Here is a 22,275-nt window from a genome sequence, read left to right as displayed (position 1 = left end):
AAATTATTAGTTTCTCATCCCAGAAATTATTAGTTTCTCATCCCAGAAATTATTAGTTTCTCATCCCAGAAATTATTAGTTTCTCATCCCAGAAATTATTCGTTTCTCATCCCAGAAATTATTAGTTTCTCATCCCAGAAATTATTAGATTCTCATCCCAGAAATTATTAGTTTCTCATCCCAGAAATTATTAGTTTAACATCCCAGAAATTATTAGTTTCTCATCCCAGAAATTATTAGTTTCTCATCCCAGAAATTATTAGTTTCTCATCCCAGAAATTATTAGATTCTCATCCCAGAAATTATTAGTTTCTCATCCCAGAAATTATTAGTTTCTCATCCCAGAAATTATTAGCTTCTCATCCCAAATTATTAGTTTCTCATCCCAGAAATTATTAGTTTCTCATCCCAGAAATTATTAGTTTCTCATCCCAGAAATTATTAGTTTCTCATCCCAGAAATTATTAGTTTCTCATCCCAGAAATTATTGTTTCTCATCTCAGAAATGACTAGTTTCTCATCCCAGAAATTATTCGTTTCTCATCCCAGAAATTACTAGCTTCTCATCTCAGAAATTATTAGTTTCTCATCCCAGAAATTATTAGTTTCGCATCCCAGAAATTATTAGTTTAACATCCCAGAAAATATTAGTTTCTCATCCCAGAAATTATTCGTTTCTCATCCCAGAAATTATTAGTTTCCCATCCCAGAAATTATTAGATTCTCATCCCAGAAATTATTAGTTTCTCATCCCAGAAATTATTAGTTTCTCATCCCAGAAATTATTAGCTTCTCATCCCAAATTATTAGTTTCTCATCCCAGAAATTATTAGTTTCTCATCCCAGAAATTATTCGTTTCTCATCCCAGAAATTATTCGTTTCTCATCCCAGAAATTATTCGTTTCTCATCACAGAAATTATTCGTTTCTCATCCCAGAAATTATTAGTTTCTCATCCCAGAAATTATTAGTTTCTCATCCCAGAAATTATTAGCTTCTCATCACAGAAATTATTAGTTTCACATCCCAGAAATTATTACTTTAACATCCCAGAAATTATTAGTTTCTCATCCCAGAAATTATTAGTTTCTCATCCCAGAAATTATTAGTTTCTCATCCCAGAAATTATTCGTTTCTCATCCCAGAAATTATTAGTTTCTCATCCCAGAAATTATTAGTTTCTCATCCCAGAAATTATTAGTTTCTCATCCCAGAAATTATTAGTTTCTCATCCCAGAAATTATTCGTTTCTCATCCCAGAAATTATTCGTTTCACATCCCAGAAATTATCAGTTTCTCATCCCAGAAATTATTGTTTCTCATCTCAGAAATTATTGTTTCTCATCTCAGAAATTATTGTTTCTCATCTCAGAAATGACTAGTTTCTCATCCCAGAAATTATTAGTTTCTCATCCCAGAAATTATTAGTTTCTCATCTCAGAAATTATTAGTTTCTCATCCCAGAAATTATTAGTTTCTCATCCCAGAAATTATTAGTTTCTCATCCCAGAAATTGTTAGTTTCTCATCCCAGAAATTATTCGTTTCTCATCCCAGAAATTATTAGTTTCACATCCCAGAAATTATTAGCTTAACATCCCAGAAATTATTCGTTTCTCATCCCAGAAATTATTAGTTTCCCATCCCAGAAATTATTCGTTTCTCATCCCAGAAATTATTAGTTTCTCATCCCAGAAATTATTAGTTTCTCATCCCAGAAATTATTATATTCTCATCCCAGAAATTATTATATTCTCATCCCAGAAATTATTAGTTTCTCATCCCAGAAATTATTAGTTTCTCATCCCAGAAATTATTAGTTTCTCATCCCAGAAATTATTAGCTTCTCATCCCAAATTATTAGTTTCTCATCCCAGAAATTATTAGTTTCTCATCCCAGAAATTATTAGTTTCTCATCCCAGAAATTATTAGTTTCTCATCCCAGAAATTATTCGTTTCACATCCCAGAAATTATCAGTTTCTCATCCCAGAAATTATTGTTTCTCACCTCAGAAATGACCAGTTTCTCATCCCAGAAATTATTAGTTTCTCATCCCAGAAATTACTAGCTTCTCATCTCAGAAATTATTAGTTTCTCAACCCAGAAATTATTAGTTTCTCATCCCAGAAATTATTAGTTTCTCATCCCAGAAATTATTAGTTTCACATCCCAGAAATTATTATTTCTCATCCCAGAAATTATTCGTTTCACATCCCAGAAATTATCAGTTTCTCATCCCAGAAATTTTTAGTTTCTCATCCCAGAAATTATTAGTTTCTCATCCCAGAAATTATTAGTTTCTCATCCCAGAAATTATTAGTTTCACATCCCAGAAATTATTAGTTTAACATCCCAGAAATTATTAGTTTCTCATCCCAGAAATTATTCGTTTCTCATCCCAGAAATTATTAGTTTCTCATCCCAGAAATTATTAGATTCTCATCCCAGAAATTATTAGTTTCTCATCCCAGAAATTATTAGTTTCTCATCCCAGAAATTATTAGCTTCTCATCCCAAATTATTAGTTTCTCATCCCAGAAATTATTAGTTTCTCATCCCAGAAATTATTAGTTTCTCATCCCAGAAATTATTAGTTTCTCATCCCAGAAATTATTGTTTCTCATCTCAGAAATGACTAGTTTCTCATCCCAGACATTATTAGTTTCTCATCCCAGAAATTACTAGCTTCTCATCTCAGAAATTATTAGTTTCTCATCCCAGAAATTATTAGTTTCTCATCCCAGAAATTATTAGTTTCTCATCCCAGAAAATATTAGTTTCTCATCCCAGAAATTATTAGTTTCTCATCCCAGAAATTATTAGTTTCACATCCCAGAAATTATTAGTTTAACATCCCAGAAATTATTAGTTTCTCATCCCAGAAATTATTAGTTTCTCATCCCAGAAATTATTAGTTTCTCATCCCAGAAATTATTCGTTTCTCATCCCAGAAATTATTCGTTTCTCATCCCAGAAATTATTAGTTTCTCATCCCAGAAATTATTAGATTCTCATCCCAGAAATTATTAGTTTCTCATCCCAGAAATTATTAGTTTAACATCCCAGAAATTATTAGTTTCTCATCCCAGAAATTATTAGTTTCTCATCCCAGAAATTATTAGTTTCTCATCCCAGAAATTATTAGATTCTCATCCCAGAAATTATTAGTTTCTCATCCCAGAAATTATTAGTTTCTCATCCCAGAAATTATTAGCTTCTCATCCCAAATTATTAGTTTCTCATCCCAGAAATTATTAGTTTCTCATCCCAGAAATTATTAGTTTCTCATCCCAGAAATTATTAGTTTCTCATCCCAGAAATTATTGTTTCTCATCTCAGAAATGACTAGTTTCTCATCCCAGAAATTATTCGTTTCTCATCCCAGAAATTACTAGCTTCTCATCTCAGAAATTATTAGTTTCTCATCCCAGAAATTATTAGTTTCGCATCCCAGAAATTATTAGTTTAACATCCCAGAAAATATTAGTTTCTCATCCCAGAAATTATTCGTTTCTCATCCCAGAAATGATTAGTTTCCCATCCCAGAAATTATTAGATTCTCATCCCAGAAATTATTAGTTTCTCATCCCAGAAATTATTAGTTTCTCATCCCAGAAATTATTAGCTTCTCATCCCAAATTATTAGTTTCTCATCCCAGAAATTATTAGTTTCTCATCCCAGAAATTATTAGTTTCTCATCCCAGAAATTATTAGCTTCTCATCCCAGAAATTATTGTTTCTCATCTCAGAAATGACTAGTTTCTCATCCCAGAAATTATTAGTTTCTCATCCCAGAAATTACCAGCTTCTCATCTCAGAAATTAATAGTTTCTCATCCCAGAAATTATTAGTTTCTCATCCCAGAAATTATTAGTTTCTCATCCCAGAAAATATTAGTTTCTCATCCCAGAAAATATTAGTTTCTCATCCCAGAAATTATTAGTTTCTCATCCCAGAAATTATTAGTTTCACATCCCAGAAATTATTAGTTTAACATCCCAGAAATTATTAGTTTCTCATCCCAGAAATTATTAGTTTCTCATCCCAGAAATTATTAGTTTCTCATCCCAGAAATTATTCGTTTCTCATCCCAGAAATTATTAGTTTCTCATCCCAGAAATTATTAGTTTCTCATCCCAGAAATTATTAGTTTCACATCCCAGAAATTATTAGTTTCTCATCCCAGAAATTATTAGTTTCTCATCCCAGAAATTATTAGTTTCTCATCCCAGAAATTATTAGTTTCTCATCCCAGAAATTATTCGTTTCTCATCCCAGAAATTATTAGTTTCTCATCCCAGAAATTATTAGATTCTCATCCCAGAAATTATTAGTTTCTCATCCCAGAAATTATTAGTTTAACATCCCAGAAATTATTAGTTTCTCATCCCAGAAATTATTAGTTTCTCATCCCAGAAATTATTAGTTTCTCATCCCAGAAATTATTAGATTCTCATCCCAGAAATTATTAGTTTCTCATCCCAGAAATTATTAGTTTCTCATCCCAGAAATTATTAGCTTCTCATCCCAAATTATTAGTTTCTCATCCCAGAAATTATTAGTTTCTCATCCCAGAAATTATTAGTTTCTCATCCCAGAAATTATTAGTTTCTCATCCCAGAAATTATTGTTTCTCATCTCAGAAATGACTAGTTTCTCATCCCAGAAATTATTCGTTTCTCATCCCAGAAATTACTAGCTTCTCATCTCAGAAATTATTAGTTTCTCATCCCAGAAATTATTAGTTTCGCATCCCAGAAATTATTAGTTTAACATCCCAGAAAATATTAGTTTCTCATCCCAGAAATTATTCGTTTCTCATCCCAGAAATTATTAGTTTCCCATCCCAGAAATTATTAGATTCTCATCCCAGAAATTATTAGTTTCTCATCCCAGAAATTATTAGTTTCTCATCCCAGAAATTATTAGCTTCTCATCCCAAATTATTAGTTTCTCATCCCAGAAATTATTACTTTCTCATCCCAGAAATTATTAGTTTCTCATCCCAGAAATTATTAGCTTCTCATCCCAGAAATTATTGTTTCTCATCTCAGAAATGACTGGTTTCTCATCCCAGAAATTATTAGTTTCTCATCCCAGAAATTATTAGTTTCTCATCCCAGAAATTATTAGTTTCTCATCCCAGAAAATATTAGTTTCTCATCCCAGAAATTATTAGTTTCTCATCCCAGAAATTATTAGTTTCTCATCCCAGAAATTATTAGTTTCACATCCCAGAAATTATTAGTTTAACATCCCAGAAATTATTAGTTTCTCATCCCAGAAATTATTAGTTTCTCATCCCAGAAATTATTCGTTTCTCATCCCAGAAATTATTAGTTTCTCATCCCAGAAATTATTAGTTTCTCATCCCAGAAATTATTAGTTTCACATCCCAGAAATTATTAGTTTAACATCCCAGAAATTATTAGTTTCTCATCCCAGAAATTATTCGTTTCTCATCCCAGAAATTATTAGTTTCTCATCCCAGAAATTATTAGATTCTCATCCCAGAAATTATTAGTTTCTCATCCCAGAAATTATTACTTTCTCATCCCAGAAATTATTAGCTTCTCATCCCAAATTATTAGTTTCTCATCCCAGAAATTATTAGTTTCTCATCAGAGAAATTATTATTCTCATCCCAGAAATTATTAGTTTCTCATCCCAGAAATTATTGTTTCTCATCTCAGAAATGACTAGTTTCTCATCCCAGAAATTATTAGTTTCTCATCCCAGAAATTACTAGCTTCTCATCTCAGAAATTATTAGTTTCTCATCCCAGAAATTATTAGTTTCTCATCCCAGAAATTATTAGTTTCTCATCCCAGAAAATATTAGTTTCTCATCCCAGAAATTATTAGTTTCTCATCCCAGAAATTATTAGTTTCTCATCCCAGAAATTATTAGTTTCTCATCCCAGAAATTATTCGTTTCTCATCCCAGAAATTATTAGTTTCTCATCCCAGAAATTATTAGATTCTCATCCCAGAAATTATTAGTTTCTCATCCCAGAAATGATTAGTTTCTCATCCCAGAAATTATTAGCTTCTCATCCCAAATTATTAGTTTCTCATCCCAAATTATTAGTTTCTCATCCCAGAAATTATTAGTTTCTCATCCCAGAAATTATTAGTTTCTCATCCCAGAAATTATTAGTTTCTCATCCCAGAAATTATTAGTTTCTCATCCCAGAAATTATTGTTTCTCATCTCAGAAATGACTAGTTTCTCATCCCAGAAATTATTAGTTTCTCATCCCTGAAATTACTGGCTTCTCATCTCAGAAATTATTAGTTTCTCATCCCAGAAATTATTAGTTTCTCATCCCAGAAATTATTAGATTCTCATCCCAGAAATTATTAGTTTCTCATCCCAGAAATTATTAGTTTCTCATCCCAGAAATTATTAGCTTCTCATCCCAAATTATTAGTTTCTCATCCCAGAAATTATTAGTTTCTCATCCCAGAAATTATTAGCTTCTCATCCCAAATTATTAGTTTCTCATCCCAGAAATTATTAGTTTCTCATCCCAGAAATTATTAGCTTCTCATCCCAAATTATTAGTTTCTCATCCCAGAAATTATTAGTTTCTCATCCCAGAAATTATTAGTTTCTCATCCCAGAAATTATTAGTTTCTCATCCCAGAAATTATTGTTTCTCATCTCAGAAATGACTAGTTTCTCATCCCAGACATTATTAGTTTCTCATCCCAGAAATTACTAGCTTCTCATCTCAGAAATTATTAGTTTCTCATCCCAGAAATTATTAGTTTCTCATCCCAGAAATTATTAGTTTCTCATCCCAGAAAATATTAGTTTCTCATCCCAGAAATTATTAGTTTCTCATCCCAGAAATTATTAGTTTCACATCCCAGAAATTATTAGTTTAACATCCCAGAAATTATTAGTTTCTCATCCCAGAAATTATTAGTTTCTCATCCCAGAAATTATTAGATTCTCATCCCAGAAATTATTCGTTTCTCATCCCAGAAATTATTAGTTTCTCATCCCAGAAATTATTAGATTCTCATCCCAGAAATTATTAGTTTCTCATCCCAGAAATTATTAGTTTCTCATCCCAGAAATTATTAGCTTCTCATCCCAAATTATTAGTTTCTCATCCCAGAAATTATTAGTTTCTCATCCCAGAAATTATTCGTTTCTCATCCCAGAAATTATTAGTTTCTCATCCCAGAAATTATTAGTTTCTCATCCCAGAAATTATTATATTCTCATCCCAGAAATTATTATATTCTCATCCCAGAAATTATTCGTTTCTCATCCCAGAAATTATTAGTTTCTCATCCCAGAAATTATTAGTTTCTCATCCCAGAAATTATTAGCTTCTCATCCCAAATTATTAGTTTCTCATCCCAGAAATTATTAGTTTCTCATCCCAGAAATTATTAGTTTCTCATCCCAGAAATTATTAGTTTCTCATCCCAGAAATTATTCGTTTCACATCCCAGAAATTATCAGTTTCTCATCCCAGAAATTATTGTTTCTCATCTCAGAAATGACCAGTTTCTCATCCCAGAAATTATTAGTTTCTCATCCCAGAAATTACTAGCTTCTCATCTCAGAAATTATTAGTTTCTCAACCCAGAAATTATTAGTTTCTCATCCCAGAAATTATTAGTTTCTCATCCCAGAAATTATTAGTTTCACATCCCAGAAATTATTAGTTTCTCATCCCAGAAATTATTCGTTTCACATCCCAGAAATTATCAGTTTCTCATCCCAGAAATTTTTAGTTTCTCATCCCAGAAATTATTAGTTTCTCATCCCAGAAATTATTAGTTTCTCATCCCAGAAATTATTAGTTTCACATCCCAGAAATTATTAGTTTAACATCCCAGAAATTATTAGTTTCTCATCCCAGAAATTATTCGTTTCTCATCCCAGAAATTATTAGTTTCTCATCCCAGAAATTATTAGATTCTCATCCCAGAAATTACTAGTTTCTCATCCCAGAAATTATTAGTTTCTCATCCCAGAAATTATTAGCTTCTCATCCCAAATTATTAGTTTCTCATCCCAGAAATTATTAGTTTCTCATCCCAGAAATTATTAGTTTCTCATCCCAGAAATTATTAGTTTCTCATCCCAGAAATTATTAGATTCTCATCCCAGAAATTACTAGTTTCTCATCCCAGAAATTATTAGTTTCTCATCCCAGAAATTATTAGCTTCTCATCCCAAATTATTAGTTTCTCATCCCAGAAATTATTAGTTTCTCATCCCAGAAATTATTAGTTTCTCATCCCAGAAATTATTAGTTTCTCATCCCAGAAATTATTGTTTCTCATCTCAGAAATGACTAGTTTCTCATCCCAGACATTATTAGTTTCTCATCCCAGAAATTACTAGCTTCTCATCTCAGAAATTATTAGTTTCTCATCCCAGAAATTATTAGTTTCTCATCCCAGAAATTATTAGTTTCTCATCCCAGAAAATATTAGTTTCTCATCCCAGAAATTATTAGTTTCTCATCCCAGAAATTATTAGTTTCACATCCCAGAAATTATTAGTTTAACATCCCAGAAATTATTAGTTTCTCATCCCAGAAATTATTAGTTTCTCATCCCAGAAATTATTAGTTTCTCATCCCAGAAATTATTCGTTTCTCATCCCAGAAATTATTAGTTTCTCATCCCAGAAATTATTAGATTCTCATCCCAGAAATTATTAGTTTCTCATCCCAGAAATTACTAGCTTATCATCTCAGAAATTATTAGTTTCTCAACCCAGAAATTATTAGTTTCTCATCCCAGAAATTATTAGTTTCTCATCCCAGAAATTATTAGTTTCACATCCCAGAAATTATTAGTTTCTCATCCCAGAAATTATTCGTTTCACATCCCAGAAATTATCAGTTTCTCATCCCAGAAATTTTTAGTTTCTCATCCCAGAAATTATTAGTTTCTCATCCCAGAAATTATTAGTTTCTCATCCCAGAAATTATTAGTTTCACATCCCAGAAATTATTAGTTTAACATCCCAGAAATTATTAGTTTCTCATCCCAGAAATTATTCGTTTCTCATCCCAGAAATTATTAGTTTCTCATCCCAGAAATTATTAGATTCTCATCCCAGAAATTATTAGTTTCTCATCCCAGAAATTATTAGTTTCTCATCCCAGAAATTATTAGCTTCTCATCCCAAATTATTAGTTTCTCATCCCAGAAATTATTAGTTTCTCATCCCAGAAATTATTAGTTTCTCATCCCAGAAATTATTAGTTTCTCATCCCAGAAATTATTAGCTTCTCATCCCAAATTATTAGTTTCTCATCCCAGAAATTATTAGTTTCTCATCCCAGAAATTATTAGTTTCTCATCTCAGAAATGACTAGTTTCTCATCCCAGACATTATTAGTTTCTCATCCCAGAAATTACTAGCTTCTCATCTCAGAAATTATTAGTTTCTCATCCCAGAAATTATTAGTTTCTCATCCCAGAAATTATTAGTTTCTCATCCCAGAAAATATTAGTTTCTCATCCCAGAAATTATTAGTTTCTCATCCCAGAAATTATTAGTTTCACATCCCAGAAATTATTAGTTTAACATCCCAGAAATTATTAGTTTCTCATCCCAGAAATTATTAGTTTCTCATCCCAGAAATTATTAGTTTCTCATCCCAGAAATTATTCGTTTCTCATCCCAGAAATTATTAGTTTCTCATCCCAGAAATTATTAGATTCTCATCCCAGAAATTATTAGTTTCTCATCCCAGAAATTATTAGTTTAACATCCCAGAAATTATTAGTTTCTCATCCCAGAAATCATTAGTTTCTCATCCCAGAAATGACTAGTTTCTCATCCCAGAAATTATTAGATTCTCATCCCAGAAATTATTAGTTTCTCATCCCAGAAATTATTAGTTTCTCATCCCAGAAATTATTATCTTCTCATCCCAAATTATTAGTTTCTCATCCCAGAAATTATTAGTTTCTCATCCCAGAAATTATTAGTTTCTCATCCCAGAAATTATTAGTTTCTCATCCCAGAAATTATTGTTTCTCATCTCAGAAATGACTAGTTTCTCATCCCAGAAATTATTCGTTTCTCATCCCAGAAATTACGAGCTTCTCATCTCAGAAATTATTAGTTTCTCATCCCAGAAATTATTAGTTTCGCATCCCAGAAATTATTATTTTAACATCCCAGAAAATATTAGTTTCTCATCCCAGAAATTATTCGTTTCTCATCCCAGAAATTATTAGTTTCCCATCCCAGAAATTATTAGATTCTCATCCCAGAAATTATTAGTTTCTCATCCCAGAAATTATTAGTTTCTCATCCCAGAAATTATTAGCTTCTCATCCCAAATTATTAGTTTCTCATCCCAGAAATTATTAGTTTCTCATCCCAGAAATTATTAGTTTCTCATCCCAGAAATTATTAGTTTCTCATCCCAGAAATTATTGTTTCTCATCTCAGAAATGACTAGTTTCTCATCCCAGACATTATTAGTTTCTCATCCCAGAAATTACTAGCTTCTCATCTCAGAAATTATTAGTTTCTCATCCCAGAAATTATTAGTTTCTCATCCCAGAAATTATTAGTTTCTCATCCCAGAAAATATTAGTTTCTCATCCCAGAAATTATTAGTTTCTCATCCCAGAAATTATTAGTTTCACATCCCAGAAATTATTAGTTTAACATCCCAGAAATTATTAGTTTCTCATCCCAGAAATTATTAGTTTCTCATCCCAGAAATTATTAGTTTCTCATCCCAGAAATTATTCGTTTCTCATCCCAGAAATTATTAGTTTCTCATCCCAGAAATTATTAGATTCTCATCCCAGAAATTATTAGTTTCTCATCCCAGAAATTACTAGCTTCTCATCTCAGAAATTATTAGTTTCTCAACCCAGAAATTATTAGTTTCTCATCCCAGAAATTATTAGTTTCTCATCCCAGAAATTATTAGTTTCACATCCCAGAAATTATTAGTTTCTCATCCCAGAAATTATTCGTTTCACATCCCAGAAATTATCAGTTTCTCATCCCAGAAATTTTTAGTTTCTCATCCCAGAAATTATTAGTTTCTCATCCCAGAAATTATTAGTTTCTCATCCCAGAAATTATTAGTTTCACATCCCAGAAATTATTAGTTTAACATCCCAGAAATTATTAGTTTCTCATCCCAGAAATTATTCGTTTCTCATCCCAGAAATTATTAGTTTCTCATCCCAGAAATTATTAGATTCTCATCCCAGAAATTATTAGTTTCTCATCCCAGAAATTATTAGTTTCTCATCCCAGAAATTATTAGCTTCTCATCCCAAATTATTAGTTTCTCATCCCAGAAATTATTAGTTTCTCATCCCAGAAATTATTAGTTTCTCATCCCAGAAATTATTAGTTTCTCATCCCAGAAATTATTGTTTCTCATCTCAGAAATGACTAGTTTCTCATCCCAGACATTATTAGTTTCTCATCCCAGAAATTACTAGCTTCTCATCTCAGAAATTATTAGTTTCTCATCCCAGAAATTATTGTTTCTCATCTCAGAAATGACTAGTTTCTCATCCCAGAAATTATTAGTTTCTCATCCCAGAAATTACCAGCTTCTCATCTCAGAAATTATTAGTTTCTCATCCCAGAAATTATTAGTTTCTCATCCCAGAAATTATTAGTTTCTCATCCCAGAAATTATTCGTTTCTCATCCCAGAAATTATTAGTTTCTCATCCCAGAAATTATTAGATTCTCATCCCAGAAATTATTAGTTTCTCATCCCAGAAATTATTAGTTTAACATCCCAGAAATTATTAGTTTCTCATCCCAGAAATTATTAGTTTCTCATCCCAGAAATGACTAGTTTCTCATCCCAGAAATTATTAGATTCTCATCCCAGAAATTATTAGTTTCTCATCCCAGAAATTATTAGTTTCTCATCCCAGAAATTATTATCTTCTCATCCCAAATTATTAGTTTCTCATCCCAGAAATTATTAGTTTCTCATCCCAGAAATTATTAGTTTCTCATCCCAGAAATTATTAGTTTCTCATCCCAGAAATTATTGTTTCTCATCTCAGAAATGACTAGTTTCTCATCCCAGAAATTATTCGTTTCTCATCCCAGAAATTACGAGCTTCTCATCTCAGAAATTATTAGTTTCTCATCCCAGAAATTATTAGTTTCGCATCCCAGAAATTATTATTTTAACATCCCAGAAAATATTAGTTTCTCATCCCAGAAATTATTCGTTTCTCATCCCAGAAATTATTAGTTTCCCATCCCAGAAATTATTAGATTCTCATCCCAGAAATTATTAGTTTCTCATCCCAGAAATTATTAGTTTCTCATCCCAGAAATTATTAGCTTCTCATCCCAAATTATTAGTTTTTCATCCCAGAAATTATTAGTTTCTCATCCCAGAAATTATTAGTTTCTCATCCCAGAAATTATTAGTTTCTCATCCCAGAAATTATTGTTTCTCATCTCAGAAATGACTAGTTTCTCATCCCAGACATTATTAGTTTCTCATCCCAGAAATTACTAGCTTCTCATCTCAGAAATTATTAGTTTCTCATCCCAGAAATTATTAGTTTCTCATCCCAGAAATTATTAGTTTCTCATCCCAGAAAATATTAGTTTCTCATCCCAGAAATTATTAGTTTCTCATCCCAGAAATTATTAGTTTCACATCCCAGAAATTATTAGTTTAACATCCCAGAAATTATTAGTTTCTCATCCCAGAAATTATTAGTTTCTCATCCCAGAAATTATTAGTTTCTCATCCCAGAAATTATTCGTTTCTCATCCCAGAAATTATTAGTTTCTCATCCCAGAAATTATTAGATTCTCATCCCAGAAATTATTAGTTTCTCATCCCAGAAATTACTAGCTTCTCATCTCAGAAATTATTAGTTTCTCAACCCAGAAATTATTAGTTTCTCATCCCAGAAATTATTAGTTTCTCATCCCAGAAATTATTAGTTTCACATCCCAGAAATTATTAGTTTCTCATCCCAGAAATTATTCGTTTCACATCCCAGAAATTATCAGTTTCTCATCCCAGAAATTTTTAGTTTCTCATCCCAGAAATTATTAGTTTCTCATCCCAGAAATTATTAGTTTCTCATCCCAGAAATTATTAGTTTCACATCCCAGAAATTATTAGTTTAACATCCCAGAAATTATTAGTTTCTCATCCCAGAAATTATTCGTTTCTCATCCCAGAAATTATTAGTTTCTCATCCCAGAAATTATTAGATTCTCATCCCAGAAATTATTAGTTTCTCATCCCAGAAATTATTAGTTTCTCATCCCAGAAATTATTAGCTTCTCATCCCAAATTATTAGTTTCTCATCCCAGAAATTATTAGTTTCTCATCCCAGAAATTATTAGTTTTTCATCCCAGAAATTATTAGTTTCTCATCCCAGAAATTATTGTTTCTCATCTCAGAAATGACTAGTTTCTCATCCCAGACATTATTAGTTTCTCATCCCAGAAATTACTAGCTTCTCATCTCAGAAATTATTAGTTTCTCATCCCAGAAATTATTAGTTTCTCATCCCAGAAATTATTAGTTTCTCATCCCAGAAAATATTAGTTTCTCATCCCAGAAATTATTAGTTTCTCATCCCAGAAATTATTAGTTTCACATCCCAGAAATTATTAGTTTAACATCCCAGAAATTATTAGTTTCTCATCCCAGAAATTATTAGTTTCTCATCCCAGAAATTATTAGTTTCTCATCCCAGAAATTATTCGTTTCTCATCCCAGAAATTATTAGTTTCTCATCCCAGAAATTATTAGATTCTCATCCCAGAAATTATTAGTTTCTCATCCCAGAAATTATTAGTTTAACATCCCAGAAATTATTAGTTTCTCATCCCAGAAATTATTAGTTTCTCATCCCAGAAATTATTAGTTTCTCATCCCAGAAATTATTAGATTCTCATCCCAGAAATTATTAGTTTCTCATCCCAGAAATTATTAGTTTCTCATCCCAGAAATTATTAGCTTCTCATCCCAAATAATTAGTTTCTCATCCCAGAAATTATTAGTTTCTCATCCCAGAAATTATTAGTTTCTCATCCCAGAAATTATTAGTTTCTCATCCCAGAAATTATTGTTTCTCATCTCAGAAATGACTAGTTTCTCATCCCAGAAATTATTCGTTTCTCATCCCAGAAATTACTAGCTTCTCATCTCAGAAATTATTAGTTTCTCATCCCAGAAATTATTAGTTTCGCATCCCAGAAATTATTATTTTAACATCCCAGAAAATATTAGTTTCTCATCCCAGAAATTATTCGTTTCTCATCCCAGAAATTATTAGTTTCCCATCCCAGAAATTATTAGATTCTCATCCCAGAAATTATTAGTTTCTCATCCCAGAAATTATTAGTTTCTCATCCCAGAAATTATTAGCTTCTCATCCCAAATTATTAGTTTCTCATCCCAGAAATTATTAGTTTCTCATCCCAGAAATTATTAGTTTCTCATCCCAGAAATTATTAGCTTCTCATCCCAGAAATTATTGTTTCTCATCTCAGAAATGACTAGTTTCTCATCCCAGAAATTATTAGTTTCTCATCCCAGAAATTACCAGCTTCTCATCTCAGAAATTATTAGTTTCTCATCCCAGAAATTATTAGTTTCTCATCCCAGAAATTATTAGTTTCTCATCCCAGAAAATATTAGTTTCTCATCCCAGAAATTATTAGTTTCTCATCCCAGAAATTATTAGTTTCTCATCCCAGAAATTATTAGTTTCACATCCCAGAAATTATTAGTTTAACATCCCAGAAATTATTAGTTTCTCATCCCAGAAATTATTAGTTTCTCATCCCAGAAATTATTCGTTTCTCATCCCAGAAATTATTAGTTTCTCATCCCAGAAATTATTAGTTTCTCATCCCAGAAATTATTAGTTTCACATCCCAGAAATTATTAGTTTCTCATCCCAGAAATTATTAGTTTCTCATCCCAGAAATTATTAGTTTCTCATCCCAGAAATTATTCGTTTCTCATCCCAGAAATTATTAGTTTCTCATCCCAGAAATTATTAGATTCTCATCCCAGAAATTATTAGTTTCTCATCCCAGAAATTATTAGTTTAACATCCCAGAAATTATTAGTTTCTCATCCCAGAAATTATTAGTTTCTCATCACAGAAATTATTAGTTTCTCATCCCAGAAATTATTAGATTCTCATCCCAGAAATTATTAGTTTCTCATCCCAGAAATTATTAGTTTCTCATCCCAGAAATTATTAGCTTCTCATCCCAAATTATTAGTTTCTCATCCCAGAAATTATTAGTTTCTCATCCCAGAAATTATTAGTTTCTCATCCCAGAAATTATTAGTTTCTCATCCCAGAAATTATTGTTTCTCATCTCAGAAATGACTAGTTTCTCATCCCAGAAATTATTCGTTTCTCATCCCAGAAATTACCAGCTTCTCATCTCAGAAATTATTAGTTTCTCATCCCAGAAATTATTAGTTTCGCATCCCAGAAATTATTAGTTTAACATCCCAGAAAATATTAGTTTCTCATCCCAGAAATTATTCGTTTCTCATCCCAGAAATTATTAGTTTCCCATCCCAGAAATTATTAGATTCTCATCCCAGAAATTATTAGTTTCTCATCCCAGAAATTATTAGTTTCTCATCCCAGAAATTATTAGCTTCTCATCCCAAATTATTAGTTTCTCATCCCAGAAATTATTAGTTTCTCATCCCAGAAATTATTAGTTTCTCATCCCAGAAATTATTAGATTCTCATCCCAGAAATTATTGTTTCTCATCTCAGAAATGACTAGTTTCTCATCCCAGAAATTATTAGTTTCTCATCCCAGAAATTACCACCTTCTCATCTCAGAAATTATTAGTTTCTCATCCCAGAAATTATTAGTTTCTCATCCCACAAATTATTAGTTTCTCATCCCAGAAAATATTAGTTTCTCATCCCAGAAATTATTAGTTTCTCATCCCAGAAATTATTAGTTTCTCATCCCAGAAATTATTAGTTTCACATCCCAGAAATTATTAGTTTAACATCCCAGAAATTATTAGTTTAACATCCCAGAAATTATTAGTTTCTCATCCCAGAAATTATTAGTTTCTCATCCCAGAAATTATTCGTTTCTCATCCCAGAAATTATTAGTTTCTCAATCCCAGAAATTATTAGTTTCTCATCCCAGAAATTATTAGTTTCACATCCCAGAAATTATTAGTTTAACATCCCAGAAATTATTAGTTTCTCATCCCAGAAATTATTCGTTTCTCATCCCAGAAATTATTAGTTTCTCATCCCAGAAATTATTAGATTCTCATCCCAGAAATTATTAGTTTCTCATCCCAGAAATTATTACTTTCTCATCCCAGAAATTATTAGCTTCTCATCCCAAATTATTAGTTTCTCATCCCAGAAATTATTAGTTTCTCATCAGAGAAATTATTATTCTCATCCCAGAAATTATTAGTTTCTCATCCCAGAAATTATTTTTTCTCATCTCAGAAATGACTAGTTTCTCATCCCAGAAATTATTAGTTTCTCATCCCAGAAATTACTAGCTTCTCATCTCAGAAATTATTAGTTTCTCATCCCAGAAATTATTAGTTTCTCATCCCAGAAATTATTAGTTTCTCATCCCAGAAAATATTAGTTTCTCATCCCAGAAATTATTAGTTTCTCATCCCAGAAATTATTAGTTTCTCATCCCAGAAATTATTCGTTTCTCATCCCAGAAATTATTAGTTTCTCATCCCAGAAATTATTAGATTCTCATCCCAGAAATTATTAGTTTCTCATCCCAGAAATGATTAGTTTGTCATCCCAGAAATTATTAGCTTCTCATCCCAAATTATTAGTTTCTCATCCCAAATTATTAGTTTCTCATCCCAGAAATTATTAGTTTCTCATCCCAGAAATTATTAGTTTCTCATCCCAGAAATTATTAGTTTCTCATCCCAGAAATTATTAGTTTCTCATCCCAGAAATTATTGTTTCTCATCTCAGAAATGACTAGTTTCTCATCCCAGAAATTATTAGTTTCTCATCCCAGAAATTACTGGCTTCTCATCTCAGAAATTATTAGTTTCTCATCCCAGAAATTATTAGCTTCTCATCCCAGAAATTATTAGTTTCTCATCCCAGAAAATATTAGTTTCTCATCCCAGAAATTATTAGTTTCTCATCCCAGAAATTATTAGTTTCTCATCCCAGAAATTATTAGTTTCACATCCCAGAAATTATTAGTTTAACATCCCAGAAATTATTAGTTTCTCATCCCAGAAATTATTCGTTTCTCATCCCAGAAATTATTCGTTTCTCATCCCAGAAATTATTAGATTCTCATCCCAGAAATTATTAGTTTCTCATCCCAGAAATTATTAGTTTCTCATCCCAGAAATTATTAGCTTCTCATCCCAAATTATTAGTTTCTCATCCCAGAAATTATTAGTTTCTCATCCCAGAAATTATTAGTTTCTCATCCCAGAAATTATTAGTTTCTCATCCCAGAAATTATTGTTTCTCATCTCAGAAATGACTAGTTTCTCATCCCAGACATTATTAGTTTCTCATCCCAGAAATTACTAGCTTCTCATCTCAGAAATTATTAGTTTCTCATCCCAGAAATTATTAGTTTCTCATCCCAGAAATTATTAGTTTCTCATCCCAGAAAATATTAGTTTCTCATCCCAGAAATTATTAGTTTCTCATCCCAGAAATTATTAGTTTCACATCCCAGAAATTATTAGTTTAATATCCCAGAAATTATTAGTTTCTCATCCCAGAAATTATTAGTTTCTCATCCCAGAAATTATTAGTTTCTCATCCCAGAAATTATTCGTTTCTCATCCCAGAAATTATTAGTTTCTCATCCCAGAAATTATTAGATTCTCATCCCAGAAATTATTAGTTTCTCATCCCAGAAATTATTAGTTTAACATCCCAGAAATTATTAGTTTCTCATCCCAGAAATTATTCGTTTCTCATCCCAGAAATTATTAGTTTCTCATCCCAGAAATTATTAGATTCTCATCCCAGAAATTATTAGTTTCTCATCCCAGAAATTATTAGTTTCTCATCCCAGAAATTATTAGCTTCTCATCCCAAATTATTAGTTTCTCATCCCAGAAATTATTAGTTTCTCATCCCAGAAATTATTATTCTCATCCCAGAAATTATTAGATTCTCATCCCAGAAATTATTAGTTTCTCATCCCAGAAATTATTAGTTTCTCATCCCAGAAATTATTAGCTTCTCATCCCAAATTATTAGTTTCTCATCCCAGAAATTATTAGTTTCTCATCCCAGAAATTATTAGATTCTCATCCCAGAAATTATTAGTTTCTCATCCCAGAAATTATTAGTTTCTCATCCCAGAAATTATTAGCTTCTCATCCCAAATTATTAGTTTCTCATCCCAGAAATTATTCGTTTCACATCCCAGAAATTATTCGTTTCACATCCCAGAAATTAGTTTCTCATCCCAGAAATTATTAGTTTCTCATCCCAGAAATTATTAGTTTCTCATCCCAGAAATTATTAGTTTCTCATCCCAGAAATTATTAGTTTCTCATCCCAGAAATTATTAGTTTCTCATCCCAGAAATTATTAGTTTCTCATCCCAGAAATTATTAGTTTCTCATCCCTGCCAGCTTCCTTTTTGATGGCGGCCTCCCTTTTTTAATAACTTCTTTTTTTGGCGCGGGAGTCTGGAACCCAGACCAATAATTATTTTGCTTTCCCTGTAGGCCTAGTGCTCATGCAAATGAAATCCATCTCGTCTGTAAGTACGCTTGCCTAAGCCGCACCACACGCTCAGTGAATGCAATTTTCAAAATTAATGTACGTAATGTGTACTGTTAAGTTAGCTAGCTAACAAGTCCTAGTGATAACATGCGTGTTATCAATTTCAAGAACGAACCTTCTCGGTAGCTTTAATTGAGTTACTGACGAAATATAGTCGACCAAAGTGTTATAATGGTGCTCATCTGTGTTTGCATCCGGAAGGCTGGCATAAAGTTTTTGAAGCCATGGTTGGTACGCTCGACAGAACCAGGACTCTACCAGACAGCTCAGGTCAGTGGTACAAGTACACATATATCTAGTACCGGTTCAGTACATACAAGCACAGTACAGCAGACAGTGCCACTGCTGCAGTGGATGTTGATGTATCGGGTATTTGACCAATGTCATTTTTAATGGTTTATGGGATATGTGTTGGTGATAGGGTAGCGCTAGTCTTTGGTCTGACAGACTTCACTATATGGCGGTCATCTTGGAAGAAATGTCAAAAATCTGAAAAAATATCATAGTAAGTCGCCTTCCGGAAAAGGCCGGACGAGAAACTAATAATTTATTTTACATGGCTTAACTTGTTTGTGTGCTCCTTCTTTGTGTTTGTGGTATTACTGTACGTATATAATTTTGTGTTCCTCCCATGACCCTCTCACGGATTCCTGGTGTTGTAGAATAATAAATGTTACCGTTTGAATTTGAACAGATATACATTAAGCTCCCATTCCCGCTTCTTCTTCTTCTTCAATATTTAATGAGGGCTGTTAAAATTGGCACCTTTATGGCTAAACGGATGACTTTTTGTTCTGAGTAGATCGATTATCAGCTTTTCTACTGTCCCATTTATATTATTCTATGACAGCAGGAACCGCTAAAGCTCGAGATCGTGCTTCTTCTTCCACTTCCTCTTCTTCAAATTTGACATCATTGAGACCGACACACACACAGAATGATGCATCTCCTTTTATTCACAGATTGCCAAAAAATTAACCACACTGTGTGGCACACTCAGCCATGCTCAGGATCGCTCAATCACACTCGACCATACTCGGCCAAGAATCCGACTACAATGAATGTCTTTGAGCTTCTGCGGTCACTGATGTGTCCTCATTTAAATGTGCATATAAGTGCTTCAAATGTACTTAAATGCACAAAAACAATTATTTCGAAACAACGCTGCCATGCTGATGGCTGTTGTTCGCTTGTGTGTGTCAGCTCGGCTCGATGCTTGGAGGCTGCCATCATTGCGCCAACACGGTGGTGACTGTCGGCTCACCTGGTGAGCAGTGCGGGTGAAATAAGTCCTCTAGAACCAGAATCAGGATCCCTGATGTCTGTAGTGGTTCCATGAACCACCTTTAGAGGCCATTTTTACCCGCAGAGCAGTGGTTGGCCTTTTTCGGGCACCGTGGTCCCCTTTTTGAAACAATGTTTTATGGCCGGATGCCCTTCCTGTCGCCAACCCTCTTAGTCGCCGTAGTGGTTCCATGGCAATTTGTAATTTTACTACTGAGCTGGTCTCAAGCCAGGTAGATGGCCAAACAGCTCGAGGGAACGCTGCACAATCATTCATTTGTTTTGCGTACAAGGTCTAGGTTCATGGAAGAGCAAAACTATAGAGGACTGAAGGTTATCATACTGACAAATTGGGGAGGGGGGGCTAAGATGGAAATTGCTGGAAGGAGGAGTGGGCGGAAGTGGGCCGGTTGACGAGGTAGATTACGACATGGTAGTTGTCTGCCATCTTGACACCTTGGAGGGGCAAATGCGATTGGACTGAATCAGAAAGGTGATTCAACATACGGAGAATAGAGAGCAAAGAGGTTGAGGCTTTGTTAATTGACTTTTAATTACAGGTCAGGACCTTTCACCTGCCCTTTGTTCGATCACCATTCATTAATTTATTCATTGTCTGCTCATGTCCTTGTAAATTCAGTAGAAATGGGCTGATACCTCCTAACGCCCTTGGCCTTCATGTGATATATGCACGAAATCCCTCCATGATCCTTAGACAATGCGGAGAGAAAAGGCAAAATAAATAAATAACAATCTGCATTATGACGTCAAAGTATGATCTGGCCTTCAAGTTATCCATCACTGATACAGCACTGCTCTCTACTGGTATTTGCAAAGAATTCCACAATGAAGCGAAGTTTCACTTTCCAATGCCTTTGTGTTTGTTATCAAGGCAGAGGCAGTTATTGGGGGCCGAGGAGATGTCGAGGGGATCGGAACCCACACCTGCAGAAAGAAAACGGTTCTATAATTTAATTAGGCTGGTAGGATGGCCCAGAGGTACGCACACCCGCTTCGGAACCGTCCAGCCTGGGTTTGAATTTCAGCCCAGCTACCTGTTCTCTCACAGGAAAGGTGTGTGCCACCCCTCGGTTGAACATTAAACTGGGTGTCCCATTTCTGCCAGAATTAGTTGGTGGCCGTTGTAGATCCCATGGTGTCCTTCACGAAGAGTAGGTGACCTATTGCCGGAACCCTAAATCATTTACAAATTCCTGCCCTAACTTACAGAGGGAACCACACTGGCACTGGCACACCCTCACCCAACAACGCTCCCTGGCGTGCGCATACGATGAAGAAGATACCATCATTGAAAACATTATTTGTCCAATGTCTCTTCAGCATGGCTTGTACCATCTTGGAACCAACATCCATCCTACTGCTCCCTCACAAACTCCTCCACAGCATTCTAGTCAGGACGGTCTTTTGGGACTGCCACTGGTAACATGTAACCCAGTGCTACCTGCCGCATGGTCAGGTTGTCGGCGACTAAACAGACACCCCTCACTGGCTTTGCTGGTGGGGAGGGTGACTGCGACACCACTCTGCCAGGACCAAAAAACACACCTGACAAAGGGCGGATGAGCTCCCTCGAGGAGCCAATGGCCATCGGGTACGGACATGGCGTCCCCTAAAAAAACTCCCAATCGGGGTAGGAAATTCGACAGCAAAACAAAAACACCCACCTGGTCTCGTTACCCCTTCCTGCACAGTGGTCCTATGAAGAGGCTTCCTTGTTTCAGGACTAAGTTAAGGTTCTGCCACTTTTTCCTCTTCGTTTTCTTTGTAGCCCTTTGCATTTAGTGACTCTCAGCATTGCTTAAGGTGAATCTCAATAAATAAATAAAATAGAACAGCACTGCGTAGAGAACATACCTCAGCCAGGCTGAACAGTTTACGTTTTGTATCCCACCTGGGACCTGGAGCCTGACCTAGATCCTGTTTATGTCGGATCTGGATCCTGTTTATGTCGGATCTGGATCCTGTTTATGTCGGATCTGGATCATGTTTATGTCGGATGTGGATCCTGTTTATGTCGGATCTAGATCCTGTTTATGTCGGATCTGGATCATGTTTATGTCGGATCTGGATCATGTTTATGTCGGATCTGGATCATGTTTATGTCGGATCTGGATCCTGTTTATGTCGGATCTAGATCCTGTTTATGTCGGATCTGGATCATGTTTATGTCGGATCTGGA

The sequence above is a fragment of the Myxine glutinosa genome, chromosome 2 (genome assembly GCF_964187855.1).
Source record: "Myxine glutinosa chromosome 2, kmMyxGlut1.1, whole genome shotgun sequence".
Lineage (NCBI taxonomy): Eukaryota > Metazoa > Chordata > Myxini > Myxiniformes > Myxinidae > Myxine > Myxine glutinosa.
This window is presented reverse-complemented; position numbering follows the sequence as displayed.